The sequence below is a fragment of the Lathyrus oleraceus genome, unplaced genomic scaffold (assembly GCF_024323335.1).
Source record: "Lathyrus oleraceus cultivar Zhongwan6 unplaced genomic scaffold, CAAS_Psat_ZW6_1.0 chrUn0350, whole genome shotgun sequence".
Classification (NCBI taxonomy): Eukaryota; Viridiplantae; Streptophyta; class Magnoliopsida; order Fabales; family Fabaceae; genus Lathyrus; species Lathyrus oleraceus.
In genome coordinates, this window is record NW_026112741.1 from 1 (window position 1) to 22609 (window position 22609).

At 39.0% G+C, this 22609-nt stretch overlaps 81 non-coding genes across 81 annotated transcripts; all 81 read right to left on the reverse strand.

The window, feature by feature from the left end:
* Positions 1–90: 90 nt before the first annotated feature.
* Positions 91–206, reverse strand: LOC127113583 (5S ribosomal RNA). The gene has a single exon (XR_007799647.1). It is a non-coding gene; the product is annotated as a 5S ribosomal RNA (ribosomal RNA).
* A 159-nt stretch (positions 207–365) lies between these two features.
* Positions 366–482, reverse strand: LOC127113576 (5S ribosomal RNA). The gene has a single exon (XR_007799641.1). It is a non-coding gene; the product is annotated as a 5S ribosomal RNA (ribosomal RNA).
* Positions 483–637: 155 nt separating this feature from the next.
* On the reverse strand, positions 638–756 carry LOC127113587 (5S ribosomal RNA). Its single transcript, XR_007799649.1, has one exon. It is a non-coding gene; the product is annotated as a 5S ribosomal RNA (ribosomal RNA).
* A 161-nt stretch (positions 757–917) lies between these two features.
* On the reverse strand, positions 918–1036 carry LOC127113369 (5S ribosomal RNA). Its single transcript, XR_007799439.1, has one exon. It is a non-coding gene; the product is annotated as a 5S ribosomal RNA (ribosomal RNA).
* Positions 1037–1197: 161 nt separating this feature from the next.
* Positions 1198–1316, reverse strand: LOC127113483 (5S ribosomal RNA). Its single transcript, XR_007799550.1, has one exon. It is a non-coding gene; the product is annotated as a 5S ribosomal RNA (ribosomal RNA).
* Positions 1317–1475: 159 nt separating this feature from the next.
* Positions 1476–1591, reverse strand: LOC127113582 (5S ribosomal RNA). Its single transcript, XR_007799646.1, has one exon. It is a non-coding gene; the product is annotated as a 5S ribosomal RNA (ribosomal RNA).
* A 162-nt stretch (positions 1592–1753) lies between these two features.
* Positions 1754–1872, reverse strand: LOC127113591 (5S ribosomal RNA). The gene has a single exon (XR_007799651.1). It is a non-coding gene; the product is annotated as a 5S ribosomal RNA (ribosomal RNA).
* Positions 1873–2035: 163 nt separating this feature from the next.
* On the reverse strand, positions 2036–2154 carry LOC127113602 (5S ribosomal RNA). The gene has a single exon (XR_007799662.1). It is a non-coding gene; the product is annotated as a 5S ribosomal RNA (ribosomal RNA).
* Positions 2155–2312: 158 nt separating this feature from the next.
* Positions 2313–2431, reverse strand: LOC127113613 (5S ribosomal RNA). Its single transcript, XR_007799673.1, has one exon. It is a non-coding gene; the product is annotated as a 5S ribosomal RNA (ribosomal RNA).
* Positions 2432–2593: 162 nt separating this feature from the next.
* Positions 2594–2712, reverse strand: LOC127113375 (5S ribosomal RNA). Its single transcript, XR_007799445.1, has one exon. It is a non-coding gene; the product is annotated as a 5S ribosomal RNA (ribosomal RNA).
* A 160-nt stretch (positions 2713–2872) lies between these two features.
* Positions 2873–2992, reverse strand: LOC127113570 (5S ribosomal RNA). Its single transcript, XR_007799635.1, has one exon. It is a non-coding gene; the product is annotated as a 5S ribosomal RNA (ribosomal RNA).
* A 160-nt stretch (positions 2993–3152) lies between these two features.
* LOC127113386 (5S ribosomal RNA) lies at positions 3153–3271 on the reverse strand. Its single transcript, XR_007799456.1, has one exon. It is a non-coding gene; the product is annotated as a 5S ribosomal RNA (ribosomal RNA).
* A 161-nt stretch (positions 3272–3432) lies between these two features.
* Positions 3433–3551, reverse strand: LOC127113398 (5S ribosomal RNA). The gene has a single exon (XR_007799467.1). It is a non-coding gene; the product is annotated as a 5S ribosomal RNA (ribosomal RNA).
* A 161-nt stretch (positions 3552–3712) lies between these two features.
* On the reverse strand, positions 3713–3831 carry LOC127113409 (5S ribosomal RNA). The gene has a single exon (XR_007799478.1). It is a non-coding gene; the product is annotated as a 5S ribosomal RNA (ribosomal RNA).
* A 162-nt stretch (positions 3832–3993) lies between these two features.
* On the reverse strand, positions 3994–4112 carry LOC127113420 (5S ribosomal RNA). Its single transcript, XR_007799489.1, has one exon. It is a non-coding gene; the product is annotated as a 5S ribosomal RNA (ribosomal RNA).
* Positions 4113–4274: 162 nt separating this feature from the next.
* LOC127113431 (5S ribosomal RNA) lies at positions 4275–4393 on the reverse strand. Its single transcript, XR_007799500.1, has one exon. It is a non-coding gene; the product is annotated as a 5S ribosomal RNA (ribosomal RNA).
* A 162-nt stretch (positions 4394–4555) lies between these two features.
* On the reverse strand, positions 4556–4674 carry LOC127113442 (5S ribosomal RNA). Its single transcript, XR_007799511.1, has one exon. It is a non-coding gene; the product is annotated as a 5S ribosomal RNA (ribosomal RNA).
* A 164-nt stretch (positions 4675–4838) lies between these two features.
* On the reverse strand, positions 4839–4957 carry LOC127113454 (5S ribosomal RNA). The gene has a single exon (XR_007799522.1). It is a non-coding gene; the product is annotated as a 5S ribosomal RNA (ribosomal RNA).
* A 162-nt stretch (positions 4958–5119) lies between these two features.
* Positions 5120–5238, reverse strand: LOC127113465 (5S ribosomal RNA). The gene has a single exon (XR_007799533.1). It is a non-coding gene; the product is annotated as a 5S ribosomal RNA (ribosomal RNA).
* A 160-nt stretch (positions 5239–5398) lies between these two features.
* On the reverse strand, positions 5399–5517 carry LOC127113477 (5S ribosomal RNA). Its single transcript, XR_007799544.1, has one exon. It is a non-coding gene; the product is annotated as a 5S ribosomal RNA (ribosomal RNA).
* Positions 5518–5682: 165 nt separating this feature from the next.
* Positions 5683–5801, reverse strand: LOC127113490 (5S ribosomal RNA). The gene has a single exon (XR_007799556.1). It is a non-coding gene; the product is annotated as a 5S ribosomal RNA (ribosomal RNA).
* Positions 5802–5961: 160 nt separating this feature from the next.
* LOC127113502 (5S ribosomal RNA) lies at positions 5962–6080 on the reverse strand. The gene has a single exon (XR_007799567.1). It is a non-coding gene; the product is annotated as a 5S ribosomal RNA (ribosomal RNA).
* Positions 6081–6240: 160 nt separating this feature from the next.
* On the reverse strand, positions 6241–6359 carry LOC127113513 (5S ribosomal RNA). The gene has a single exon (XR_007799578.1). It is a non-coding gene; the product is annotated as a 5S ribosomal RNA (ribosomal RNA).
* Positions 6360–6518: 159 nt separating this feature from the next.
* LOC127113524 (5S ribosomal RNA) lies at positions 6519–6637 on the reverse strand. Its single transcript, XR_007799589.1, has one exon. It is a non-coding gene; the product is annotated as a 5S ribosomal RNA (ribosomal RNA).
* Positions 6638–6798: 161 nt separating this feature from the next.
* On the reverse strand, positions 6799–6917 carry LOC127113535 (5S ribosomal RNA). Its single transcript, XR_007799600.1, has one exon. It is a non-coding gene; the product is annotated as a 5S ribosomal RNA (ribosomal RNA).
* A 161-nt stretch (positions 6918–7078) lies between these two features.
* Positions 7079–7197, reverse strand: LOC127113546 (5S ribosomal RNA). The gene has a single exon (XR_007799611.1). It is a non-coding gene; the product is annotated as a 5S ribosomal RNA (ribosomal RNA).
* A 161-nt stretch (positions 7198–7358) lies between these two features.
* Positions 7359–7477, reverse strand: LOC127113557 (5S ribosomal RNA). The gene has a single exon (XR_007799622.1). It is a non-coding gene; the product is annotated as a 5S ribosomal RNA (ribosomal RNA).
* Positions 7478–7639: 162 nt separating this feature from the next.
* Positions 7640–7758, reverse strand: LOC127113568 (5S ribosomal RNA). The gene has a single exon (XR_007799633.1). It is a non-coding gene; the product is annotated as a 5S ribosomal RNA (ribosomal RNA).
* A 160-nt stretch (positions 7759–7918) lies between these two features.
* On the reverse strand, positions 7919–8037 carry LOC127113580 (5S ribosomal RNA). The gene has a single exon (XR_007799644.1). It is a non-coding gene; the product is annotated as a 5S ribosomal RNA (ribosomal RNA).
* Positions 8038–8197: 160 nt separating this feature from the next.
* On the reverse strand, positions 8198–8315 carry LOC127113573 (5S ribosomal RNA). Its single transcript, XR_007799638.1, has one exon. It is a non-coding gene; the product is annotated as a 5S ribosomal RNA (ribosomal RNA).
* Positions 8316–8475: 160 nt separating this feature from the next.
* On the reverse strand, positions 8476–8594 carry LOC127113590 (5S ribosomal RNA). The gene has a single exon (XR_007799650.1). It is a non-coding gene; the product is annotated as a 5S ribosomal RNA (ribosomal RNA).
* A 160-nt stretch (positions 8595–8754) lies between these two features.
* Positions 8755–8873, reverse strand: LOC127113560 (5S ribosomal RNA). The gene has a single exon (XR_007799625.1). It is a non-coding gene; the product is annotated as a 5S ribosomal RNA (ribosomal RNA).
* Positions 8874–9032: 159 nt separating this feature from the next.
* LOC127113592 (5S ribosomal RNA) lies at positions 9033–9151 on the reverse strand. Its single transcript, XR_007799652.1, has one exon. It is a non-coding gene; the product is annotated as a 5S ribosomal RNA (ribosomal RNA).
* A 163-nt stretch (positions 9152–9314) lies between these two features.
* LOC127113593 (5S ribosomal RNA) lies at positions 9315–9433 on the reverse strand. The gene has a single exon (XR_007799653.1). It is a non-coding gene; the product is annotated as a 5S ribosomal RNA (ribosomal RNA).
* Positions 9434–9593: 160 nt separating this feature from the next.
* LOC127113594 (5S ribosomal RNA) lies at positions 9594–9712 on the reverse strand. The gene has a single exon (XR_007799654.1). It is a non-coding gene; the product is annotated as a 5S ribosomal RNA (ribosomal RNA).
* A 159-nt stretch (positions 9713–9871) lies between these two features.
* LOC127113595 (5S ribosomal RNA) lies at positions 9872–9990 on the reverse strand. The gene has a single exon (XR_007799655.1). It is a non-coding gene; the product is annotated as a 5S ribosomal RNA (ribosomal RNA).
* Positions 9991–10152: 162 nt separating this feature from the next.
* LOC127113596 (5S ribosomal RNA) lies at positions 10153–10271 on the reverse strand. Its single transcript, XR_007799656.1, has one exon. It is a non-coding gene; the product is annotated as a 5S ribosomal RNA (ribosomal RNA).
* Positions 10272–10431: 160 nt separating this feature from the next.
* Positions 10432–10550, reverse strand: LOC127113597 (5S ribosomal RNA). Its single transcript, XR_007799657.1, has one exon. It is a non-coding gene; the product is annotated as a 5S ribosomal RNA (ribosomal RNA).
* A 164-nt stretch (positions 10551–10714) lies between these two features.
* On the reverse strand, positions 10715–10833 carry LOC127113598 (5S ribosomal RNA). The gene has a single exon (XR_007799658.1). It is a non-coding gene; the product is annotated as a 5S ribosomal RNA (ribosomal RNA).
* Positions 10834–10993: 160 nt separating this feature from the next.
* On the reverse strand, positions 10994–11112 carry LOC127113599 (5S ribosomal RNA). The gene has a single exon (XR_007799659.1). It is a non-coding gene; the product is annotated as a 5S ribosomal RNA (ribosomal RNA).
* Positions 11113–11271: 159 nt separating this feature from the next.
* Positions 11272–11390, reverse strand: LOC127113600 (5S ribosomal RNA). The gene has a single exon (XR_007799660.1). It is a non-coding gene; the product is annotated as a 5S ribosomal RNA (ribosomal RNA).
* A 160-nt stretch (positions 11391–11550) lies between these two features.
* On the reverse strand, positions 11551–11669 carry LOC127113601 (5S ribosomal RNA). The gene has a single exon (XR_007799661.1). It is a non-coding gene; the product is annotated as a 5S ribosomal RNA (ribosomal RNA).
* Positions 11670–11829: 160 nt separating this feature from the next.
* On the reverse strand, positions 11830–11948 carry LOC127113603 (5S ribosomal RNA). The gene has a single exon (XR_007799663.1). It is a non-coding gene; the product is annotated as a 5S ribosomal RNA (ribosomal RNA).
* A 161-nt stretch (positions 11949–12109) lies between these two features.
* Positions 12110–12228, reverse strand: LOC127113604 (5S ribosomal RNA). Its single transcript, XR_007799664.1, has one exon. It is a non-coding gene; the product is annotated as a 5S ribosomal RNA (ribosomal RNA).
* A 161-nt stretch (positions 12229–12389) lies between these two features.
* Positions 12390–12508, reverse strand: LOC127113605 (5S ribosomal RNA). Its single transcript, XR_007799665.1, has one exon. It is a non-coding gene; the product is annotated as a 5S ribosomal RNA (ribosomal RNA).
* Positions 12509–12669: 161 nt separating this feature from the next.
* LOC127113606 (5S ribosomal RNA) lies at positions 12670–12788 on the reverse strand. The gene has a single exon (XR_007799666.1). It is a non-coding gene; the product is annotated as a 5S ribosomal RNA (ribosomal RNA).
* Positions 12789–12950: 162 nt separating this feature from the next.
* On the reverse strand, positions 12951–13069 carry LOC127113607 (5S ribosomal RNA). The gene has a single exon (XR_007799667.1). It is a non-coding gene; the product is annotated as a 5S ribosomal RNA (ribosomal RNA).
* A 162-nt stretch (positions 13070–13231) lies between these two features.
* Positions 13232–13350, reverse strand: LOC127113608 (5S ribosomal RNA). The gene has a single exon (XR_007799668.1). It is a non-coding gene; the product is annotated as a 5S ribosomal RNA (ribosomal RNA).
* A 162-nt stretch (positions 13351–13512) lies between these two features.
* LOC127113609 (5S ribosomal RNA) lies at positions 13513–13631 on the reverse strand. Its single transcript, XR_007799669.1, has one exon. It is a non-coding gene; the product is annotated as a 5S ribosomal RNA (ribosomal RNA).
* A 162-nt stretch (positions 13632–13793) lies between these two features.
* On the reverse strand, positions 13794–13912 carry LOC127113610 (5S ribosomal RNA). Its single transcript, XR_007799670.1, has one exon. It is a non-coding gene; the product is annotated as a 5S ribosomal RNA (ribosomal RNA).
* Positions 13913–14072: 160 nt separating this feature from the next.
* LOC127113611 (5S ribosomal RNA) lies at positions 14073–14191 on the reverse strand. The gene has a single exon (XR_007799671.1). It is a non-coding gene; the product is annotated as a 5S ribosomal RNA (ribosomal RNA).
* A 161-nt stretch (positions 14192–14352) lies between these two features.
* On the reverse strand, positions 14353–14471 carry LOC127113612 (5S ribosomal RNA). Its single transcript, XR_007799672.1, has one exon. It is a non-coding gene; the product is annotated as a 5S ribosomal RNA (ribosomal RNA).
* A 161-nt stretch (positions 14472–14632) lies between these two features.
* On the reverse strand, positions 14633–14751 carry LOC127113614 (5S ribosomal RNA). The gene has a single exon (XR_007799674.1). It is a non-coding gene; the product is annotated as a 5S ribosomal RNA (ribosomal RNA).
* A 161-nt stretch (positions 14752–14912) lies between these two features.
* On the reverse strand, positions 14913–15031 carry LOC127113615 (5S ribosomal RNA). The gene has a single exon (XR_007799675.1). It is a non-coding gene; the product is annotated as a 5S ribosomal RNA (ribosomal RNA).
* A 163-nt stretch (positions 15032–15194) lies between these two features.
* On the reverse strand, positions 15195–15313 carry LOC127113616 (5S ribosomal RNA). The gene has a single exon (XR_007799676.1). It is a non-coding gene; the product is annotated as a 5S ribosomal RNA (ribosomal RNA).
* Positions 15314–15474: 161 nt separating this feature from the next.
* On the reverse strand, positions 15475–15593 carry LOC127113617 (5S ribosomal RNA). The gene has a single exon (XR_007799677.1). It is a non-coding gene; the product is annotated as a 5S ribosomal RNA (ribosomal RNA).
* A 160-nt stretch (positions 15594–15753) lies between these two features.
* LOC127113618 (5S ribosomal RNA) lies at positions 15754–15872 on the reverse strand. Its single transcript, XR_007799678.1, has one exon. It is a non-coding gene; the product is annotated as a 5S ribosomal RNA (ribosomal RNA).
* A 161-nt stretch (positions 15873–16033) lies between these two features.
* Positions 16034–16152, reverse strand: LOC127113370 (5S ribosomal RNA). Its single transcript, XR_007799440.1, has one exon. It is a non-coding gene; the product is annotated as a 5S ribosomal RNA (ribosomal RNA).
* Positions 16153–16313: 161 nt separating this feature from the next.
* LOC127113371 (5S ribosomal RNA) lies at positions 16314–16432 on the reverse strand. The gene has a single exon (XR_007799441.1). It is a non-coding gene; the product is annotated as a 5S ribosomal RNA (ribosomal RNA).
* A 160-nt stretch (positions 16433–16592) lies between these two features.
* Positions 16593–16711, reverse strand: LOC127113372 (5S ribosomal RNA). Its single transcript, XR_007799442.1, has one exon. It is a non-coding gene; the product is annotated as a 5S ribosomal RNA (ribosomal RNA).
* A 160-nt stretch (positions 16712–16871) lies between these two features.
* LOC127113373 (5S ribosomal RNA) lies at positions 16872–16990 on the reverse strand. The gene has a single exon (XR_007799443.1). It is a non-coding gene; the product is annotated as a 5S ribosomal RNA (ribosomal RNA).
* A 161-nt stretch (positions 16991–17151) lies between these two features.
* On the reverse strand, positions 17152–17270 carry LOC127113374 (5S ribosomal RNA). The gene has a single exon (XR_007799444.1). It is a non-coding gene; the product is annotated as a 5S ribosomal RNA (ribosomal RNA).
* A 159-nt stretch (positions 17271–17429) lies between these two features.
* LOC127113376 (5S ribosomal RNA) lies at positions 17430–17548 on the reverse strand. The gene has a single exon (XR_007799446.1). It is a non-coding gene; the product is annotated as a 5S ribosomal RNA (ribosomal RNA).
* A 161-nt stretch (positions 17549–17709) lies between these two features.
* Positions 17710–17828, reverse strand: LOC127113377 (5S ribosomal RNA). The gene has a single exon (XR_007799447.1). It is a non-coding gene; the product is annotated as a 5S ribosomal RNA (ribosomal RNA).
* A 159-nt stretch (positions 17829–17987) lies between these two features.
* Positions 17988–18106, reverse strand: LOC127113569 (5S ribosomal RNA). Its single transcript, XR_007799634.1, has one exon. It is a non-coding gene; the product is annotated as a 5S ribosomal RNA (ribosomal RNA).
* Positions 18107–18267: 161 nt separating this feature from the next.
* LOC127113378 (5S ribosomal RNA) lies at positions 18268–18386 on the reverse strand. Its single transcript, XR_007799448.1, has one exon. It is a non-coding gene; the product is annotated as a 5S ribosomal RNA (ribosomal RNA).
* A 161-nt stretch (positions 18387–18547) lies between these two features.
* On the reverse strand, positions 18548–18666 carry LOC127113379 (5S ribosomal RNA). The gene has a single exon (XR_007799449.1). It is a non-coding gene; the product is annotated as a 5S ribosomal RNA (ribosomal RNA).
* Positions 18667–18827: 161 nt separating this feature from the next.
* On the reverse strand, positions 18828–18946 carry LOC127113380 (5S ribosomal RNA). Its single transcript, XR_007799450.1, has one exon. It is a non-coding gene; the product is annotated as a 5S ribosomal RNA (ribosomal RNA).
* A 160-nt stretch (positions 18947–19106) lies between these two features.
* LOC127113381 (5S ribosomal RNA) lies at positions 19107–19225 on the reverse strand. The gene has a single exon (XR_007799451.1). It is a non-coding gene; the product is annotated as a 5S ribosomal RNA (ribosomal RNA).
* Positions 19226–19385: 160 nt separating this feature from the next.
* Positions 19386–19504, reverse strand: LOC127113382 (5S ribosomal RNA). Its single transcript, XR_007799452.1, has one exon. It is a non-coding gene; the product is annotated as a 5S ribosomal RNA (ribosomal RNA).
* A 160-nt stretch (positions 19505–19664) lies between these two features.
* LOC127113383 (5S ribosomal RNA) lies at positions 19665–19783 on the reverse strand. Its single transcript, XR_007799453.1, has one exon. It is a non-coding gene; the product is annotated as a 5S ribosomal RNA (ribosomal RNA).
* A 160-nt stretch (positions 19784–19943) lies between these two features.
* LOC127113384 (5S ribosomal RNA) lies at positions 19944–20062 on the reverse strand. Its single transcript, XR_007799454.1, has one exon. It is a non-coding gene; the product is annotated as a 5S ribosomal RNA (ribosomal RNA).
* Positions 20063–20222: 160 nt separating this feature from the next.
* On the reverse strand, positions 20223–20341 carry LOC127113385 (5S ribosomal RNA). Its single transcript, XR_007799455.1, has one exon. It is a non-coding gene; the product is annotated as a 5S ribosomal RNA (ribosomal RNA).
* Positions 20342–20501: 160 nt separating this feature from the next.
* Positions 20502–20620, reverse strand: LOC127113387 (5S ribosomal RNA). The gene has a single exon (XR_007799457.1). It is a non-coding gene; the product is annotated as a 5S ribosomal RNA (ribosomal RNA).
* Positions 20621–20780: 160 nt separating this feature from the next.
* LOC127113388 (5S ribosomal RNA) lies at positions 20781–20899 on the reverse strand. Its single transcript, XR_007799458.1, has one exon. It is a non-coding gene; the product is annotated as a 5S ribosomal RNA (ribosomal RNA).
* Positions 20900–21059: 160 nt separating this feature from the next.
* LOC127113389 (5S ribosomal RNA) lies at positions 21060–21178 on the reverse strand. The gene has a single exon (XR_007799459.1). It is a non-coding gene; the product is annotated as a 5S ribosomal RNA (ribosomal RNA).
* Positions 21179–21338: 160 nt separating this feature from the next.
* LOC127113390 (5S ribosomal RNA) lies at positions 21339–21457 on the reverse strand. Its single transcript, XR_007799460.1, has one exon. It is a non-coding gene; the product is annotated as a 5S ribosomal RNA (ribosomal RNA).
* A 160-nt stretch (positions 21458–21617) lies between these two features.
* Positions 21618–21736, reverse strand: LOC127113391 (5S ribosomal RNA). Its single transcript, XR_007799461.1, has one exon. It is a non-coding gene; the product is annotated as a 5S ribosomal RNA (ribosomal RNA).
* Positions 21737–21895: 159 nt separating this feature from the next.
* LOC127113393 (5S ribosomal RNA) lies at positions 21896–22014 on the reverse strand. The gene has a single exon (XR_007799462.1). It is a non-coding gene; the product is annotated as a 5S ribosomal RNA (ribosomal RNA).
* A 160-nt stretch (positions 22015–22174) lies between these two features.
* On the reverse strand, positions 22175–22293 carry LOC127113394 (5S ribosomal RNA). The gene has a single exon (XR_007799463.1). It is a non-coding gene; the product is annotated as a 5S ribosomal RNA (ribosomal RNA).
* A 160-nt stretch (positions 22294–22453) lies between these two features.
* Positions 22454–22572, reverse strand: LOC127113395 (5S ribosomal RNA). The gene has a single exon (XR_007799464.1). It is a non-coding gene; the product is annotated as a 5S ribosomal RNA (ribosomal RNA).
* Between the last annotated feature and the right edge of the window lie 37 nt (positions 22573–22609).

Here is a 22609-nt window from a genome sequence, read left to right on the forward strand (position 1 = left end):
ATATTTGTTTTCCTCCTACTTTTTTTTTTTTTTTCCGATTCTTTTACGCCGGCTAACAGAATGAATAGAAGTATTTAAAAAATCGCAAAAAGGGTGCAACACAAGACTTCCCAGGAGGTCACCATCCTAGTACTACTCTCGCCCAAGCACGCTTAACTGCGGAGTTCTGATGGATCCGGTGCATTAGTGCTGGTATGATCGCACCTGATATTAAATGCGCTTTAATTGTATAATTTTTATTTCTTTCACTTATTAACGGCAGAACAAACACAATTAACGTTGAAATATTTGTTTTCCTCCTACTTTTTTCCGATTCTTTTACGCCGGCTAACAGAAATGAATAAGTATTTAAAAATCGCAAAAAAGAGGTGCAACACCAGGACTTCCCAGGGTCACCCATCCTAGTACTACTCTCGCCCAAGCACGCTTAACTGCGGAGTTCTGATGGGATCCGGTGCATTAGTGCTGGTATGATCGCACCTGTATTAAATGCGCTTAATTGTATATATTTTATTTCTTTCACTTATTAACGGCAGAACAAACAATTAACGTTGAAAATTTTGTTTTCTCCTACTTTTTCCGATTCTTTTACGCCGGCTAACAGAAATAATAGAAGTATTTAAAAAATCGCAAAAAAGAGGTGCAACACAGGACTTCCCAGAGGTCACCCATCCTAGTACTACTCTCCCCGCCCAAGCACGCTTAACTGCGGAGTTCTGATGGGATCCGTGCATTAGTGCTGGTATGATCGCACCTGATATTAATGCGCTTTAATTGTATATATTTTATTTCTTTCACTTATTAACGGCAGAACAAACACAATTAACGTTGAAATATTTGTTTTCCTCCTACTTTTTTTCCGATTCTTTTACGCCGGCTAACAGAAATGAATAGAAGTATTTAAAAAATCGCAAAAAGAGGTGCAACACAAGGACTTCCCAGGAGGTCACCCATCCTAGTACTACTCTCGCCCAAGCACGCTTAACTGCGGAGTTCTGATGGGATCCGGTGCATTAGTGCTGGTATGATCGCACCTGATATTAAATGCGCTTTAATTGTATATATTTTATTTCTTTCACTTATTAACGGCAGAACAAACACAATTAACGTTGAAATATTTGTTTTCTCCTACTTTTTTCCGATTCTTTTACGCCGGCTAACAGAAATGAATAGAAGTATTTAAAAAATCGCAAAAAAGAGGTGCAACACAAGGACTTCCCAGGAGGTCACCCATCCTAGTACTACTCTCGCCCAAGCACGCTTAACTGCGGAGTTCTGATGGGATCCGGTGCATTAGTGCTGGTATGATCGCACCTGATATTAAATGCGCTTTAATTGTATATATTTTATTTCTTTCACTTATTAACGGCAGAACAACACAATTAACGTTGAAATATTTGTTTTCTCCTACTTTTTCCGATTCTTTTACGCCGGCTAACAGAAATGAATAGAAGTATTTAAAAAATCGCAAAAAAGAGGTGCAACACAAGGACTTCCCAGAGTCACCCATCCTAGTACTACTCTCGCCCAAGCACGCTTAACTGCGGAGTTCTGATGGATCCGGTGCATTAGTGCTGGTATGATCGCACCTGATATTAAATGCGCTTTAATTGTATATATTTTATTTCTTTCACTTATTAACGGCAGAACAAACACAATTAACGTTGAAATATTTGTTTTCTCCTACTTTTTTTCCGATTCTTTTACGCCGGCTAACAGAAATGAATAGAAGTATTTAAAAAATCGCAAAAAAGAGGTGCAACACAAGGACTTCCCAGGAGGTCACCCATCCTAGTACTACTCTCGCCCAAGCACGCTTAACTGCGGAGTTCTGATGGGATCCGGTGCATTAGTGCTGGTATGATCGCACCTGATATTAAATGCGCTTTAATTGTATATATTTTATTTCTTTCACTTATTAACGGCAGAACAAACACAATTAACGTTGAAATATTTGTTTTCTCCTACTTTTTTTTTCCGATTCTTTTACGCCGGCTAACAGAAATGAATAGAAGTATTTAAAAAATCGCAAAAAGAGGTGCAACACAAGGACTTCCCAGGAGGTCACCCATCCTAGTACTACTCTCGCCCAAGCACGCTTAACTGCGGAGTTCTGATGGGATCCGGTGCATTAGTGCTGGTATGATCGCACCTGATATTAAATGCGCTTTAATTGTATATATTTTATTTCTTTCACTTATTAACGGCAGAACAAACACAATTAACGTTGAAATTTTGTTTTCTCCTACTTTTTCCGATTCTTTTACGCCGCTAACAGAAATGAATAGAAGTATTTAAAAAATCGCAAAAAAGAGGTGCAACACAAGGACTTCCCAGGAGGTCACCCATCCTAGTACTACTCTCGCCCAAGCACGCTTAACTGCGGAGTTCTGATGGGATCCGGTGCATTAGTGCTGGTATGATCGCACCTGATATTAAATGCGCTTTAATTGTATATATTTTATTTCTTTCACTTATTAACGGCAGAACAAACACAATTAACGTTGAAATATTTGTTTTTCCTCCTACTTTTTTCCGATTCTTTTACGCCGGCTAACAGAATGAATAGAAGTATTTAAAAAATCGCGCAAAAGAGGTGCAACACAAGGACTTCCCAGGAGGTCACCCATCCTAGTACTACTCTCGCCCAAGCACGCTTAACTGCGGAGTTCTGATGGGATCCGGTGCATTAGTGCTGGTATGATCGCACCTGATATTAAATGCGCTTTAATTGTATATATTTTATTTCTTTCACTTATTAACGGCAGAACAAACACAATTAACGTTGAAATATTTGTTTTCTCCTACTTTTTCCGATTCTTTTACGCCGGCTAACAGAAATGAATAGAAGTATTTAAAAAATCGCAAAAAAGAGGTGCAACACAAGGACTTCCCAGGAGGTCACCCATCCTAGTACTACTCTCGCCCCAAGCACGCTTAACTGCGGAGTTCTGATGGGATCCGGTGCATTAGTGCTGGTATGATCGCACCTGATATTAAATGCGCTTTAATTGTATATATTTTATTTCTTTCACTTATTAACGGCAGAACAAACACAATTAACGTTGAAATATTTGTTTTCTCCTACTTTTTCCGATTCTTTTACGCCGGCTAACAGAAATGAATAGAAGTATTTAAAAAATCGCAAAAAAGAGGTGCAACACAAGGACTTCCCAGGAGGTCACCCATCCTAGTACTACTCTCGCCCAAGCACGCTTAACTGCGGAGTTCTGATGGGATCCGGTGCATTAGTGCTGGTATGATCGCACCTGATATTAAATGCGCTTTAATTGTATATATTTTATTTCTTTCACTTATTAACGGCAGAACAAACACAATTAACGTTGAAATATTTGTTTTCTCCTACTTTTTTCCGATTCTTTTACGCCGGCTAACAGAAATGAATAGAAGTATTTAAAAAATCGCAAAAAAGAGGTGCAACACAAGGACTTCCCAGGAGGTCACCCATCCTAGTACTACTCTCGCCCAAGCACGCTTAACTGCGGAGTTCTGATGGGATCCGGTGCATTAGTGCTGGTATGATCGCACCTGATATAAATGCGCTTTAATTGTATATATTTTATTTCTTTCACTTATTAACGGCAGAACAAACACAATTAACGTTGAAATATTTGTTTTCTCCTACTTTTTTTCCGATTCTTTTACGCCGGCTAACAGAAATGAATAGAAGTATTTAAAAAATCGCAAAAAAGAGGTGCAACACAAGGACTTCCCAGGAGGTCACCCATCCTAGTACTACTCTCGCCCAAGCACGCTTAACTGCGGAGTTCTGATGGGATCCGGTGCATTAGTGCTGGTATGATCGCACCTGATATTAAATGCGCTTTAATTGTATATATTTTATTTCTTTCACTTATTAACGGCAGAACAAACACAATTAACGTTGAAATATTTGTTTTCTCCTACTTTTTTTCCGATTCTTTTACGCCGGCTAACAGAAATGAATAGAAGTATTTAAAAAATCGCAAAAAAGAGGTGCAACACAAGGACTTCCCAGGAGGTCACCCATCCTAGTACTACTCTCGCCCAAGCACGCTTAACTGCGGAGTTCTGATGGGATCCGGTGCATTAGTGCTGGTATGATCGCACCTGATATTAAATGCGCTTTAATTGTATATATTTTATTTCTTTCACTTATTAACGGCAGAACAAACACAATTAACGTTGAAATATTTGTTTTCTCCTACTTTTTTTCCGATTCTTTTACGCCGGCTAACAGAAATGAATAGAAGTATTTAAAAAATCGCAAAAAAGAGGTGCAACACAAGGACTTCCCAGGAGGTCACCCATCCTAGTACTACTCTCGCCCAAGCACGCTTAACTGCGGAGTTCTGATGGGATCCGGTGCATTAGTGCTGGTATGATCGCACCTGATATTAAATGCGCTTTAATTGTATATATTTTATTTCTTTCACTTATTAACGGCAGAACAAACACAATTAACGTTGAAATATTTGTTTTCTCCTACTTTTTTTCCGATTCTTTTACGCCGGCTAACAGAAATGAATAGAAGTATTTAAAAAATCGCAAAAAAGAGGTGCAACACAAGGACTTCCCAGGAGGTCACCCATCCTAGTACTACTCTCGCCCAAGCACGCTTAACTGCGGAGTTCTGATGGGATCCGGTGCATTAGTGCTGGTATGATCGCACCTGATATTAAATGCGCTTTAATTGTATATATTTTATTTCTTTCACTTATTAACGGCAGAACAAACACAATTAACGTTGAAATATTTGTTTTCTCCTCCTACTTTTTTTCCGATTCTTTTACGCCGGCTAACAGAAATGAATAGAAGTATTTAAAAAATCGCAAAAAGAGGTGCAACACAAGGACTTCCCAGGAGGTCACCCATCCTAGTACTACTCTCGCCCAAGCACGCTTAACTGCGGAGTTCTGATGGGATCCGGTGCATTAGTGCTGGTATGATCGCACCTGATATTAAATGCGCTTTAATTGTATATATTTTATTTCTTTCACTTATTAACGGCAGAACAAACACAATTAACGTTGAAATATTTGTTTTCCTCCTACTTTTTTTCCGATTCTTTTACGCCGGCTAACAGAAATGAATAGAAGTATTTAAAAAATCGCAAAAAGAGGTGCAACACAAGGACTTCCCAGGAGGTCACCCATCCTAGTACTACTCTCGCCCAAGCACGCTTAACTGCGGAGTTCTGATGGGATCCGGTGCATTAGTGCTGGTATGATCGCACCTGATATTAAATGCGCTTTAATTGTATATATTTTATTTCTTTCACTTATTAACGGCAGAACAAACACAATTAACGTTGAAATATTTGTTTTCTCCTACTTTTTCCGATTCTTTTACGCCGGCTAACAGAAATGAATAGAAGTATTTAAAAAATCGCAAAAAAGAGGTGCAACACAAGGACTTCCCAGGAGGTCACCCATCCTAGTACTACTCTCGCCCAAGCACGCTTAACTGCGGAGTTCTGATGGGATCCGGTGCATTAGTGCTGGTATGATCGCACCTGATATTAAATGCGCTTTAATTGTATATATTTTATTTCTTTCACTTATTAACGGCAGAACAAACACAATTAACGTTGAAATATTTGTTTTCTCCTACTTTTTTTTTTCCGATTCTTTTACGCCGGCTAACAGAAATGAATAGAAGTATTTAAAAAATCGCAAAAAAGAGGTGCAACACAAGGACTTCCCAGGAGGTCACCCATCCTAGTACTACTCTCGCCCAAGCACGCTTAACTGCGGAGTTCTGATGGGATCCGGTGCATTAGTGCTGGTATGATCGCACCTGATATTAAATGCGCTTTAATTGTATATATTTTATTTCTTTCACTTATTAACGGCAGAACAAACACAATTAACGTTGAAATATTTGTTTTCTCCTACTTTTTTCCGATTCTTTTACGCCGGCTAACAGAAATGAATAGAAGTATTTAAAAATCGCAAAAAAGAGGTGCAACACAAGGACTTCCCAGGAGGTCACCCATCCTAGTACTACTCTCGCCCAAGCACGCTTAACTGCGGAGTTCTGATGGGATCCGGTGCATTAGTGCTGGTATGATCGCACCTGATATTAAATGCGCTTTAATTGTATATATTTTATTTCTTTCACTTATTAACGGCAGAACAAACACAATTAACGTTGAAATATTTGTTTTCTCCTACTTTTTTCCGATTCTTTTACGCCGGCTAACAGAAATGAATAGAAGTATTTAAAAATCGCAAAAAAGAGGTGCAACACAAGGACTTCCCAGGAGGTCACCCATCCTAGTACTACTCTCGCCCAAGCACGCTTAACTGCGGAGTTCTGATGGGATCCGGTGCATTAGTGCTGGTATGATCGCACCTGATATTAAATGCGCTTTAATTGTATATATTTTATTTCTTTCACTTATTAACGGCAGAACAAACACAATTAACGTTGAAATATTTGTTTTCTCCTACTTTTTCCGATTCTTTTACGCCGGCTAACAGAAATGAATAGAAGTATTTAAAAAATCGCAAAAAGAGGTGCAACACAAGGACTTCCCAGGAGGTCACCCATCCTAGTACTACTCTCGCCCAAGCACGCTTAACTGCGGAGTTCTGATGGGATCCGGTGCATTAGTGCTGGTATGATCGCACCTGATATTAAATGCGCTTTAATTGTATATATTTTATTTCTTTCACTTATTAACGGCAGAACAAACACAATTAACGTTGAAATATTTGTTTTCTCCTACTTTTTCCCGATTCTTTTACGCCGGCTAACAGAAATGAATAGAAGTATTTAAAAAATCGCAAAAAAGAGGTGCAACACAAGGACTTCCCAGGAGGTCACCCATCCTAGTACTACTCTCGCCCAAGCACGCTTAACTGCGGAGTTCTGATGGGATCCGGTGCATTAGTGCTGGTATGATCGCACCTGATATTAAATGCGCTTTAATTGTATATATTTTATTTCTTTCACTTATTAACGGCAGAACAAACACAATTAACGTTGAAATATTTGTTTTCTCCTACTTTTTTTCCGATTCTTTTACGCCGGCTAACAGAAATGAATAGAAGTATTTAAAAAATCGCAAAAAGAGGTGCAACACAAGGACTTCCCAGGAGGTCACCCATCCTAGTACTACTCTCGCCCAAGCACGCTTAACTGCGGAGTTCTGATGGGATCCGGTGCATTAGTGCTGGTATGATCGCACCTGATATTAAATGCGCTTTAATTGTATATATTTTATTTCTTTCACTTATTAACGGCAGAACAAACACAATTAACGTTGAAATATTTGTTTTCTCCTACTTTTTTTCCGATTCTTTTACGCCGGCTAACAGAAATGAATAGAAGTATTTAAAAATCGCAAAAAAGAGGTGCAACACAAGGACTTCCCAGGAGGTCACCCATCCTAGTACTACTCTCGCCCAAGCACGCTTAACTGCGGAGTTCTGATGGGATCCGGTGCATTAGTGCTGGTATGATCGCACCTGATATTAAATGCGCTTTAATTGTATATATTTTATTTCTTTCACTTATTAACGGCAGAACAAACACAATTAACGTTGAAATATTTGTTTTCTCCTACTTTTTTTCCGATTCTTTTACGCCGGCTAACAGAAATGAATAGAAGTATTTAAAAAATCGCAAAAAAGAGGTGCAACACAAGGACTTCCCAGGAGGTCACCCATCCTAGTACTACTCTCGCCCAAGCACGCTTAACTGCGGAGTTCTGATGGGATCCGGTGCATTAGTGCTGGTATGATCGCACCTGATATTAAATGCGCTTTAATTGTATATATTTTATTTCTTTCACTTATTAACGGCAGAACAAACACAATTAACGTTGAAATATTTGTTTTCTCCTACTTTTTTCCGATTCTTTTACGCCGGCTAACAGAAATGAATAGAAGTATTTAAAAATCGCAAAAAAGAGGTGCAACACAAGGACTTCCCAGGAGGTCACCCATCCTAGTACTACTCTCGCCCAAGCACGCTTAACTGCGGAGTTCTGATGGGATCCGGTGCATTAGTGCTGGTATGATCGCACCTGATATTAAATGCGCTTTAATTGTATATATTTTATTTCTTTCACTTATTAACGGCAGAACAAACACAATTAACGTTGAAATATTTGTTTTCTCCTACTTTTTTCCGATTCTTTTACGCCGGCTAACAGAAATGAATAGAAGTATTTAAAAAATCGCAAAAAGAGGTGCAACACAAGGACTTCCCAGGAGGTCACCCATCCTAGTACTACTCTCGCCCAAGCACGCTTAACTGCGGAGTTCTGATGGATCCGGTGCATTAGTGCTGGTATGATCGCACCTGATATTAAATGCGCTTTAATTGTATATATTTTATTTCTTTCACTTATTAACGGCAGAACAAACACAATTAACGTTGAAATATTTGTTTTCTCCTACTTTTTTCCGATTCTTTTACGCCGGCTAACAGAAATGAATAGAAGTATTTAAAAAATCGCAAAAAGAGGTGCAACACAAGGACTTCCCAGGAGGTCACCCATCCTAGTACTACTCTCGCCCAAGCACGCTTAACTGCGGAGTTCTGATGGGATCCGGTGCATTAGTGCTGGTATGATCGCACCTGATATTAAATGCGCTTTAATTGTATATATTTTATTTCTTTCACTTATTAACGGCAGAACAAACACAATTAACGTTGAAATATTTGTTTTCTCCTACTTTTTCCGATTCTTTTACGCCGGCTAACAGAAATGAATAGAAGTATTTAAAAAATCGCAAAAAAAAGGTGCAACACAAGGACTTCCCAGGAGGTCACCCATCCTAGTACTACTCTCGCCCAAGCACGCTTAACTGCGGAGTTCTGATGGGATCCGGTGCATTAGTGCTGGTATGATCGCACCTGATATTAAATGCGCTTTAATTGTATATATTTTATTTCTTTCACTTATTAACGGCAGAACAAACACAATTAACGTTGAAATATTTGTTTTCTCCTACTTTTTCCGATTCTTTTACGCCGGCTAACAGAAATGAATAGAAGTATTTAAAAATCGCAAAAAAGAGGTGCAACACAAGGACTTCCCAGGAGGTCACCCATCCTAGTACTACTCTCGCCCAAGCACGCTTAACTGCGGAGTTCTGATGGGATCCGGTGCATTAGTGCTGGTATGATCGCACCTGATATTAAATGCGCTTTAATTGTATATATTTTATTTCTTTCACTTATTAACGGCAGAACAAACACAATTAACGTTGAAATATTTGTTTTCTCCTACTTTTTTTTCCGATTCTTTTACGCCGGCTAACAGAAATGAATAGAAGTATTTAAAAAATCGCAAAAAAGAGGTGCAACACAAGGACTTCCCAGGAGGTCACCCATCCTAGTACTACTCTCGCCCAAGCACGCTTAACTGCGGAGTTCTGATGGGATCCGGTGCATTAGTGCTGGTATGATCGCACCTGATATTAAATGCGCTTTAATTGTATATATTTTATTTCTTTCACTTATTAACGGCAGAACAAACACAATTAACGTTGAAATATTTGTTTTCTCCTACTTTTTTCCGATTCTTTTACGCCGGCTAACAGAAATGAATAGAAGTATTTAAAAATCGCAAAAAAGAGGTGCAACACAAGGACTTCCCAGGAGGTCACCCATCCTAGTACTACTCTCGCCCAAGCACGCTTAACTGCGGAGTTCTGATGGGATCCGGTGCATTAGTGCTGGTATGATCGCACCTGATATTAAATGCGCTTTAATTGTATATATTTTATTTCTTTCACTTATTAACGGCAGAACAAACACAATTAACGTTGAAATATTTGTTTTCTCCTACTTTTTCCGATTCTTTTACGCCGGCTAACAGAAATGAATAGAAGTATTTAAAAAATCGCAAAAAGAGGTGCAACACAAGGACTTCCCAGGAGGTCACCCATCCTAGTACTACTCTCGCCCAAGCACGCTTAACTGCGGAGTTCTGATGGGATCCGGTGCATTAGTGCTGGTATGATCGCACCTGATATTAAATGCGCTTTAATTGTATATATTTTATTTCTTTCACTTATTAACGGCAGAACAAACACAATTAACGTTGAAATATTTGTTTTCTCCTACTTTTTTTCCGATTCTTTTACGCCGGCTAACAGAAATGAATAGAAGTATTTAAAAAATCGCAAAAAAGAGGTGCAACACAAGGACTTCCCAGGAGGTCACCCATCCTAGTACTACTCTCGCCCAAGCACGCTTAACTGCGGAGTTCTGATGGGATCCGGTGCATTAGTGCTGGTATGATCGCACCTGATATTAAATGCGCTTTAATTGTATATATTTTATTTCTTTCACTTATTAACGGCAGAACAAACACAATTAACGTTGAAATATTTGTTTTCTCCTACTTTTTCCGATTCTTTTACGCCGGCTAACAGAAATGAATAGAAGTATTTAAAAAATCGCAAAAAAGAGGTGCAACACAAGGACTTCCCAGGAGGTCACCCATCCTAGTACTACTCTCGCCCAAGCACGCTTAACTGCGGAGTTCTGATGGGATCCGGTGCATTAGTGCTGGTATGATCGCACCTGATATTAAATGCGCTTTAATTGTATATATTTTATTTCTTTCACTTATTAACGGCAGAACAAACACAATTAACGTTGAAATATTTGTTTTCTCCTACTTTTTTTTTCCGATTCTTTTACGCCGGCTAACAGAAATGAATAGAAGTATTTAAAAAATCGCAAAAAAGAGGTGCAACACAAGGACTTCCCAGGAGGTCACCCATCCTAGTACTACTCTCGCCCAAGCACGCTTAACTGCGGAGTTCTGATGGGATCCGGTGCATTAGTGCTGGTATGATCGCACCTGATATTAAATGCGCTTTAATTGTATATATTTTATTTCTTTCACTTATTAACGGCAGAACAAACACAATTAACGTTGAAATATTTGTTTTCTCCTACTTTTTCCGATTCTTTTACGCCGGCTAACAGAAATGAATAGAAGTATTTAAAAAATCGCAAAAAAGAGGTGCAACACAAGGACTTCCCAGGAGGTCACCCATCCTAGTACTACTCTCGCCCAAGCACGCTTAACTGCGGAGTTCTGATGGGATCCGGTGCATTAGTGCTGGTATGATCGCACCTGATATTAAATGCGCTTTAATTGTATATATTTTATTTCTTTCACTTATTAACGGCAGAACAAACACAATTAACGTTGAAATATTTGTTTTCTCCTACTTTTTCCGATTCTTTTACGCCGGCTAACAGAAATGAATAGAAGTATTTAAAAAATCGCAAAAAGAGGTGCAACACAAGGACTTCCCAGGAGGTCACCCATCCTAGTACTACTCTCGCCCAAGCACGCTTAACTGCGGAGTTCTGATGGGATCCGGTGCATTAGTGCTGGTATGATCGCACCTGATATTAAATGCGCTTTAATTGTATATATTTTATTTCTTTCACTTATTAACGGCAGAACAAACACAATTAACGTTGAAATATTTGTTTTCTCCTACTTTTTTCCGATTCTTTTACGCCGGCTAACAGAAATGAATAGAAGTATTTAAAAAATCGCAAAAAGAGGTGCAACACAAGGACTTCCCAGGAGGTCACCCATCCTAGTACTACTCTCGCCCAAGCACGCTTAACTGCGGAGTTCTGATGGGATCCGGTGCATTAGTGCTGGTATGATCGCACCTGATATTAAATGCGCTTTAATTGTATATATTTTATTTCTTTCACTTATTAACGGCAGAACAAACACAATTAACGTTGAAATATTTGTTTTCTCCTACTTTTTCCGATTCTTTTACGCCGGCTAACAGAAATGAATAGAAGTATTTAAAAAATCGCAAAAAAGAGGTGCAACACAAGGACTTCCCAGGAGGTCACCCATCCTAGTACTACTCTCGCCCAAGCACGCTTAACTGCGGAGTTCTGATGGGATCCGGTGCATTAGTGCTGGTATGATCGCACCTGATATTAAATGCGCTTTAATTGTATATATTTTATTTCTTTCACTTATTAACGGCAGAACAAACACAATTAACGTTGAAATATTTGTTTTCTCCTACTTTTTTCCGATTCTTTTACGCCGGCTAACAGAAATGAATAGAAGTATTTAAAAAATCGCAAAAAAGAGGTGCAACACAAGGACTTCCCAGGAGGTCACCCATCCTAGTACTACTCTCGCCCAAGCACGCTTAACTGCGGAGTTCTGATGGGATCCGGTGCATTAGTGCTGGTATGATCGCACCTGATATTAAATGCGCTTTAATTGTATATATTTTATTTCTTTCACTTATTAACGGCAGAACAAACACAATTAACGTTGAAATATTTGTTTTCTCCTACTTTTTTCCGATTCTTTTACGCCGGCTAACAGAAATGAATAGAAGTATTTAAAAAATCGCAAAAAAGAGGTGCAACACAAGGACTTCCCAGGAGGTCACCCATCCTAGTACTACTCTCGCCCAAGCACGCTTAACTGCGGAGTTCTGATGGGATCCGGTGCATTAGTGCTGGTATGATCGCACCTGATATTAAATGCGCTTTAATTGTATATATTTTATTTCTTTCACTTATTAACGGCAGAACAAACACAATTAACGTTGAAATATTTGTTTTCTCCTACTTTTTTCCGATTCTTTTACGCCGGCTAACAGAAATGAATAGAAGTATTTAAAAAATCGCAAAAAAGAGGTGCAACACAAGGACTTCCCAGGAGGTCACCCATCCTAGTACTACTCTCGCCCAAGCACGCTTAACTGCGGAGTTCTGATGGGATCCGGTGCATTAGTGCTGGTATGATCGCACCTGATATTAAATGCGCTTTAATTGTATATATTTTATTTCTTTCACTTATTAACGGCAGAACAAACACAATTAACGTTGAAATATTTGTTTTCTCCTACTTTTTTTCCGATTCTTTTACGCCGGCTAACAGAAATGAATAGAAGTATTTAAAAAATCGCAAAAAAGAGGTGCAACACAAGGACTTCCCAGGAGGTCACCCATCCTAGTACTACTCTCGCCCAAGCACGCTTAACTGCGGAGTTCTGATGGGATCCGGTGCATTAGTGCTGGTATGATCGCACCTGATATTAAATGCGCTTTAATTGTATATATTTTATTTCTTTCACTTATTAACGGCAGAACAAACACAATTAACGTTGAAATATTTGTTTTCTCCTACTTTTTTTCCGATTCTTTTACGCCGGCTAACAGAAATGAATAGAAGTATTTAAAAAATCGCAAAAAAGAGGTGCAACACAAGGACTTCCCAGGAGGTCACCCATCCTAGTACTACTCTCGCCCAAGCACGCTTAACTGCGGAGTTCTGATGGGATCCGGTGCATTAGTGCTGGTATGATCGCACCTGATATTAAATGCGCTTTAATTGTATATATTTTATTTCTTTCACTTATTAACGGCAGAACAAACACAATTAACGTTGAAATATTTGTTTTCTCCTACTTTTTTTCCGATTCTTTTACGCCGGCTAACAGAAATGAATAGAAGTATTTAAAAAATCGCAAAAAAGAGGTGCAACACAAGGACTTCCCAGGAGGTCACCCATCCTAGTACTACTCTCGCCCAAGCACGCTTAACTGCGGAGTTCTGATGGGATCCGGTGCATTAGTGCTGGTATGATCGCACCTGATATTAAATGCGCTTTAATTGTATATATTTTATTTCTTTCACTTATTAACGGCAGAACAAACACAATTAACGTTGAAATATTTGTTTTCTCCTACTTTTTTTCCGATTCTTTTACGCCGGCTAACAGAAATGAATAGAAGTATTTAAAAAATCGCAAAAAAGAGGTGCAACACAAGGACTTCCCAGGAGGTCACCCATCCTAGTACTACTCTCGCCCAAGCACGCTTAACTGCGGAGTTCTGATGGGATCCGGTGCATTAGTGCTGGTATGATCGCACCTGATATTAAATGCGCTTTAATTGTATATATTTTATTTCTTTCACTTATTAACGGCAGAACAAACACAATTAACGTTGAAATATTTGTTTTCTCCTACTTTTTCCGATTCTTTTACGCCGGCTAACAGAAATGAATAGAAGTATTTAAAAAATCGCAAAAAAGAGGTGCAACACAAGGACTTCCCAGGAGGTCACCCATCCTAGTACTACTCTCGCCCAAGCACGCTTAACTGCGGAGTTCTGATGGGATCCGGTGCATTAGTGCTGGTATGATCGCACCTGATATTAAATGCGCTTTAATTGTATATATTTTATTTCTTTCACTTATTAACGGCAGAACAAACACAATTAACGTTGAAATATTTGTTTTCTCCTACTTTTTTCCGATTCTTTTACGCCGGCTAACAGAAATGAATAGAAGTATTTAAAAAATCGCAAAAAAGAGGTGCAACACAAGGACTTCCCAGGAGGTCACCCATCCTAGTACTACTCTCGCCCAAGCACGCTTAACTGCGGAGTTCTGATGGGATCCGGTGCATTAGTGCTGGTATGATCGCACCTGATATTAAATGCGCTTTAATTGTATATATTTTATTTCTTTCACTTATTAACGGCAGAACAAACACAATTAACGTTGAAATATTTGTTTTCTCCTACTTTTTTCCGATTCTTTTACGCCGGCTAACAGAAATGAATAGAAGTATTTAAAAAATCGCAAAAAAGAGGTGCAACACAAGGACTTCCCAGGAGGTCACCCATCCTAGTACTACTCTCGCCCAAGCACGCTTAACTGCGGAGTTCTGATGGGATCCGGTGCATTAGTGCTGGTATGATCGCACCTGATATTAAATGCGCTTTAATTGTATATATTTTATTTCTTTCACTTATTAACGGCAGAACAAACACAATTAACGTTGAAATATTTGTTTTCTCCTACTTTTTTCCGATTCTTTTACGCCGGCTAACAGAAATGAATAGAAGTATTTAAAAAATCGCAAAAAAGAGGTGCAACACAAGGACTTCCCAGGAGGTCACCCATCCTAGTACTACTCTCGCCCAAGCACGCTTAACTGCGGAGTTCTGATGGGATCCGGTGCATTAGTGCTGGTATGATCGCACCTGATATTAAATGCGCTTTAATTGTATATATTTTATTTCTTTCACTTATTAACGGCAGAACAAACACAATTAACGTTGAAATATTTGTTTTCTCCTACTTTTTTTTCCGATTCTTTTACGCCGGCTAACAGAAATGAATAGAAGTATTTAAAAAATCGCAAAAAAGAGGTGCAACACAAGGACTTCCCAGGAGGTCACCCATCCTAGTACTACTCTCGCCCAAGCACGCTTAACTGCGGAGTTCTGATGGGATCCGGTGCATTAGTGCTGGTATGATCGCACCTGATATTAAATGCGCTTTAATTGTATATATTTTATTTCTTTCACTTATTAACGGCAGAACAAACACAATTAACGTTGAAATATTTGTTTTCTCCTACTTTTTTCCGATTCTTTTACGCCGGCTAACAGAAATGAATAGAAGTATTTAAAAAATCGCAAAAAAGAGGTGCAACACAAGGACTTCCCAGGAGGTCACCCATCCTAGTACTACTCTCGCCCAAGCACGCTTAACTGCGGAGTTCTGATGGGATCCGGTGCATTAGTGCTGGTATGATCGCACCTGATATTAAATGCGCTTTAATTGTATATATTTTATTTCTTTCACTTATTAACGGCAGAACAAACACAATTAACGTTGAAATATTTGTTTTCTCCTACTTTTTCCGATTCTTTTACGCCGGCTAACAGAAATGAATAGAAGTATTTAAAAAATCGCAAAAAAGAGGTGCAACACAAGGACTTCCCAGGAGGTCACCCATCCTAGTACTACTCTCGCCCAAGCACGCTTAACTGCGGAGTTCTGATGGGATCCGGTGCATTAGTGCTGGTATGATCGCACCTGATATTAAATGCGCTTTAATTGTATATATTTTATTTCTTTCACTTATTAACGGCAGAACAAACACAATTAACGTTGAAATATTTGTTTTCTCCTACTTTTTTCCGATTCTTTTACGCCGGCTAACAGAAATGAATAGAAGTATTTAAAAAATCGCAAAAAAGAGGTGCAACACAAGGACTTCCCAGGAGGTCACCCATCCTAGTACTACTCTCGCCCAAGCACGCTTAACTGCGGAGTTCTGATGGGATCCGGTGCATTAGTGCTGGTATGATCGCACCTGATATTAAATGCGCTTTAATTGTATATATTTTATTTCTTTCACTTATTAACGGCAGAACAAACACAATTAACGTTGAAATATTTGTTTTCTCCTACTTTTTTCCGATTCTTTTACGCCGGCTAACAGAAATGAATAGAAGTATTTAAAAAATCGCAAAAAAGAGGTGCAACACAAGGACTTCCCAGGAGGTCACCCATCCTAGTACTACTCTCGCCCAAGCACGCTTAACTGCGGAGTTCTGATGGGATCCGGTGCATTAGTGCTGGTATGATCGCACCTGATATTAAATGCGCTTTAATTGTATATATTTTATTTCTTTCACTTATTAACGGCAGAACAAACACAATTAACGTTGAAATATTTGTTTTCTCCTACTTTTTCCGATTCTTTTACGCCGGCTAACAGAAATGAATAGAAGTATTTAAAAAATCGCAAAAAAGAGGTGCAACACAAGGACTTCCCAGGAGGTCACCCATCCTAGTACTACTCTCGCCCAAGCACGCTTAACTGCGGAGTTCTGATGGGATCCGGTGCATTAGTGCTGGTATGATCGCACCTGATATTAAATGCGCTTTAATTGTATATATTTTATTTCTTTCACTTATTAACGGCAGAACAAACACAATTAACGTTGAAATATTTGTTTTCTCCTACTTTTTTCCGATTCTTTTACGCCGGCTAACAGAAATGAATAGAAGTATTTAAAAAATCGCAAAAAGAGGTGCAACACAAGGACTTCCCAGGAGGTCACCCATCCTAGTACTACTCTCGCCCAAGCACGCTTAACTGCGGAGTTCTGATGGGATCCGGTGCATTAGTGCTGGTATGATCGCACCTGATATTAAATGCGCTTTAATTGTATATATTTTATTTCTTTCACTTATTAACGGCAGAACAAACACAATTAACGTTGAAATATTTGTTTTCTCCTACTTTTTTCCGATTCTTTTACGCCGGCTAACAGAAATGAATAGAAGTATTTAAAAAATCGCAAAAAAGAGGTGCAACACAAGGACTTCCCAGGAGGTCACCCATCCTAGTACTACTCTCGCCCAAGCACGCTTAACTGCGGAGTTCTGATGGGATCCGGTGCATTAGTGCTGGTATGATCGCACCTGATATTAAATGCGCTTTAATTGTATATATTTTATTTCTTTCACTTATTAACGGCAGAACAAACACAATTAACGTTGAAATATTTGTTTTCTCCTACTTTTTCCGATTCTTTTACGCCGGCTAACAGAAATGAATAGAAGTATTTAAAAAATCGCAAAAAGAGGTGCAACACAAGGACTTCCCAGGAGGTCACCCATCCTAGTACTACTCTCGCCCAAGCACGCTTAACTGCGGAGTTCTGATGGGATCCGGTGCATTAGTGCTGGTATGATCGCACCTGATATTAAATGCGCTTTAATTGTATATATTTTATTTCTTTCACTTATTAACGGCAGAACAAACACAATTAACGTTGAAATATTTGTTTTCTCCTACTTTTTTCCGATTCTTTTACGCCGGCTAACAGAAATGAATAGAAGTATTTAAAAAATCGCAAAAAAGAGGTGCAACACAAGGACTTCCCAGGAGGTCACCCATCCTAGTACTACTCTCGCCCAAGCACGCTTAACTGCGGAGTTCTGATGGGATCCGGTGCATTAGTGCTGGTATGATCGCACCTGATATTAAATGCGCTTTAATTGTATATATTTTATTTCTTTCACTTATTAACGGCAGAACAAACACAATTAACGTTGAAATATTTGTTTTCTCCTACTTTTTCCGATTCTTTTACGCCGGCTAACAGAAATGAATAGAAGTATTTAAAAAATCGCAAAAAAGGGTGCAACACAAGGACTTCCCAGGAGGTCACCCATCCTAGTACTACTCTCGCCCAAGCACGCTTAACTGCGGAGTTCTGATGGGATCCGGTGCATTAGTGCTGGTATGATCGCACCTGATATTAAATGCGCTTTAATTGTATATATTTTATTTCTTTCACTTATTAACGGCAGAACAAACACAATTAACGTTGAAATATTTGTTTTCTCCTACTTTTTTCCGATTCTTTTACGCCGGCTAACAGAAATGAATAGAAGTATTTAAAAAATCGCAAAAAAGAGGTGCAACACAAGGACTTCCCAGGAGGTCACCCATCCTAGTACTACTCTCGCCCAAGCACGCTTAACTGCGGAGTTCTGATGGGATCCGGTGCATTAGTGCTGGTATGATCGCACCTGATATTAAATGCGCTTTAATTGTATATATTTTATTTCTTTCACTTATTAACGGCAGAACAAACACAATTAACGTTGAAATATTTGTTTTCTCCTACTTTTTTCCGATTCTTTTACGCCGGCTAACAGAAATGAATAGAAGTATTTAAAAAATCGCAAAAAAGAGGTGCAACACAAGGACTTCCCAGGAGGTCACCCATCCTAGTACTACTCTCGCCCAAGCACGCTTAACTGCGGAGTTCTGATGGGATCCGGTGCATTAGTGCTGGTATGATCGCACCTGATATTAAATGCGCTTTAATTGTATATATTTTATTTCTTTCACTTATTAACGGCAGAACAAACACAATTAACGTTGAAATATTTGTTTTCTCCTACTTTTTTCCGATTCTTTTACGCCGGCTAACAGAAATGAATAGAAGTATTTAAAAAATCGCAAAAAAGAGGTGCAACACAAGGACTTCCCAGGAGGTCACCCATCCTAGTACTACTCTCGCCCAAGCACGCTTAACTGCGGAGTTCTGATGGGATCCGGTGCATTAGTGCTGGTATGATCGCACCTGATATTAAATGCGCTTTAATTGTATATATTTTATTTCTTTCACTTATTAACGGCAGAACAAACACAATTAACGTTGAAATATTTGTTTTCTCCTACTTTTTCCGATTCTTTTACGCCGGCTAACAGAAATGAATAGAAGTATTTAAAAAATCGCAAAAAAGAGGTGCAACACAAGGACTTCCCAGGAGGTCACCCATCCTAGTACTACTCTCGCCCAAGCACGCTTAACTGCGGAGTTCTGATGGGATCCGGTGCATTAGTGCTGGTATGATCGCACCTGATATTAAATGCGCTTTAATTGTATATATTTTATTTCTTTCACTTATTAACGGCAGAACAAACACAATTAACGTTGAAATATTTGTTTTCTCCTACTTTTTCCGATTCTTTTACGCCGGCTAACAGAAATGAATAGAAGTATTTAAAAAATCGCAAAAAAGAGGTGCAACACAAGGACTTCCCAGGAGGTCACCCATCCTAGTACTACTCTCGCCCAAGCACGCTTAACTGCGGAGTTCTGATGGGATCCGGTGCATTAGTGCTGGTATGATCGCACCTGATATTAAATGCGCTTTAATTGTATATATTTTATTTCTTTCACTTATTAACGGCAGAACAAACACAATTAACGTTGAAATATTTGTTTTCTCCTACTTTTTCCGATTCTTTTACGCCGGCTAACAGAAATGAATAGAAGTATTTAAAAAATCGCAAAAAAGAGGTGCAACACAAGGACTTCCCAGGAGGTCACCCATCCTAGTACTACTCTCGCCCAAGCACGCTTAACTGCGGAGTTCTGATGGGATCCGGTGCATTAGTGCTGGTATGATCGCACCTGATATTAAATGCGCTTTAATTGTATATATTTTATTTCTTTCACTTATTAACGGCAGAACAAACACAATTAACGTTGAAATATTTGTTTTCTCCTACTTTTTCCGATTCTTTTACGCCGGCTAACAGAAATGAATAGAAGTATTTAAAAAATCGCAAAAAAGAGGTGCAACACAAGGACTTCCCAGGAGGTCACCCATCCTAGTACTACTCTCGCCCAAGCACGCTTAACTGCGGAGTTCTGATGGGATCCGGTGCATTAGTGCTGGTATGATCGCACCTGATATTAAATGCGCTTTAATTGTATATATTTTATTTCTTTCACTTATTAACGGCAGAACAAACACAATTAACGTTGAAATATTTGTTTTCTCCTACTTTTTCCGATTCTTTTACGCCGGCTAACAGAAATGAATAGAAGTATTTAAAAAATCGCAAAAAAGAGGTGCAACACAAGGACTTCCCAGGAGGTCACCCATCCTAGTACTACTCTCGCCCAAGCACGCTTAACTGCGGAGTTCTGATGGGATCCGGTGCATTAGTGCTGGTATGATCGCACCTGATATTAAATGCGCTTTAATTGTATATATTTTATTTCTTTCACTTATTAACGGCAGAACAAACACAATTAACGTTGAAATATTTGTTTTCTCCTACTTTTTCCGATTCTTTTACGCCGGCTAACAGAAATGAATAGAAGTATTTAAAAAATCGCAAAAAAGAGGTGCAACACAAGGACTTCCCAGGAGGTCACCCATCCTAGTACTACTCTCGCCCAAGCACGCTTAACTGCGGAGTTCTGATGGGATCCGGTGCATTAGTGCTGGTATGATCGCACCTGATATTAAATGCGCTTTAATTGTATATATTTTATTTCTTTCACTTATTAACGGCAGAACAAACACAATTAACGTTGAAATATTTGTTTTCTCCTACTTTTTCCGATTCTTTTACGCCGGCTAACAGAAATGAATAGAAGTATTTAAAAAATCGCAAAAAAGAGGTGCAACACAAGGACTTCCCAGGAGGTCACCCATCCTAGTACTACTCTCGCCCAAGCACGCTTAACTGCGGAGTTCTGATGGGATCCGGTGCATTAGTGCTGGTATGATCGCACCTGATATTAAATGCGCTTTAATTGTATATATTTTATTTCTTTCACTTATTAACGGCAGAACAAACACAATTAACGTTGAAATATTTGTTTTCTCCTACTTTTTCCGATTCTTTTACGCCGGCTAACAGAAATGAATAGAAGTATTTAAAAAATCGCAAAAAAGAGGTGCAACACAAGGACTTCCCAGGAGGTCACCCATCCTAGTACTACTCTCGCCCAAGCACGCTTAACTGCGGAGTTCTGATGGGATCCGGTGCATTAGTGCTGGTATGATCGCACCTGATATTAAATGCGCTTTAATTGTATATATTTTATTTCTTTCACTTATTAACGGCAGAACAAACACAATTAACGTTGAAATATTTGTTTTCTCCTACTTTTTCCGATTCTTTTACGCCGGCTAACAGAAATGAATAGAAGTATTTAAAAAATCGCAAAAAAGAGGTGCAACACAAGGACTTCCCAGGAGGTCACCCATCCTAGTACTACTCTCGCCCAAGCACGCTTAACTGCGGAGTTCTGATGGGATCCGGTGCATTAGTGCTGGTATGATCGCACCTGATATTAAATGCGCTTTAATTGTATATATTTTATTTCTTTCACTTATTAACGGCAGAACAAACACAATTAACGTTGAAATATTTGTTTTCTCCTACTTTTTCCGATTCTTTTACGCCGGCTAACAGAAATGAATAGAAGTATTTAAAAAATCGCAAAAAAGAGGTGCAACACAAGGACTTCCCAGGAGGTCACCCATCCTAGTACTACTCTCGCCCAAGCACGCTTAACTGCGGAGTTCTGATGGGATCCGGTGCATTAGTGCTGGTATGATCGCACCTGATATTAAATGCGCTTTAATTGTATATATTTTATTTCTTTCACTTATTAACGGCAGAACAAACACAATTAACGTTGAAATATTTGTTTTCTCCTACTTTTTCCGATTCTTTTACGCCGGCTAACAGAAATGAATAGAAGTATTTAAAAAATCGCAAAAAGAGGTGCAACACAAGGACTTCCCAGGAGGTCACCCATCCTAGTACTACTCTCGCCCAAGCACGCTTAACTGCGGAGTTCTGATGGGATCCGGTGCATTAGTGCTGGTATGATCGCACCTGATATTAAATGCGCTTTAATTGTATATATTTTATTTCTTTCACTTATTAACGGCAGAACAAACACAATTAACGTTGAAATATTTGTTTTCTCCTACTTTTTCCGATTCTTTTACGCCGGCTAACAGAAATGAATAGAAGTATTTAAAAAATCGCAAAAAAGAGGTGCAACACAAGGACTTCCCAGGAGGTCACCCATCCTAGTACTACTCTCGCCCAAGCACGCTTAACTGCGGAGTTCTGATGGGATCCGGTGCATTAGTGCTGGTATGATCGCACCTGATATTAAATGCGCTTTAATTGTATATATTTTATTTCTTTCACTTATTAACGGCAGAACAAACACAATTAACGTTGAAATATTTGTTTTCTCCTACTTTTTCCGATTCTTTTACGCCGGCTAACAGAAATGAATAGAAGTATTTAAAAAATCGCAAAAAAGAGGTGCAACACAAGGACTTCCCAGGAGGTCACCCATCCTAGTACTACTCTCGCCCAAGCACGCTTAACTGCGGAGTTCTGATGGGATCCGGTGCATTAGTGCTGGTATGATCGCACCTGATATTAAATGCGCTTTAATTGTATATATTTTATTTC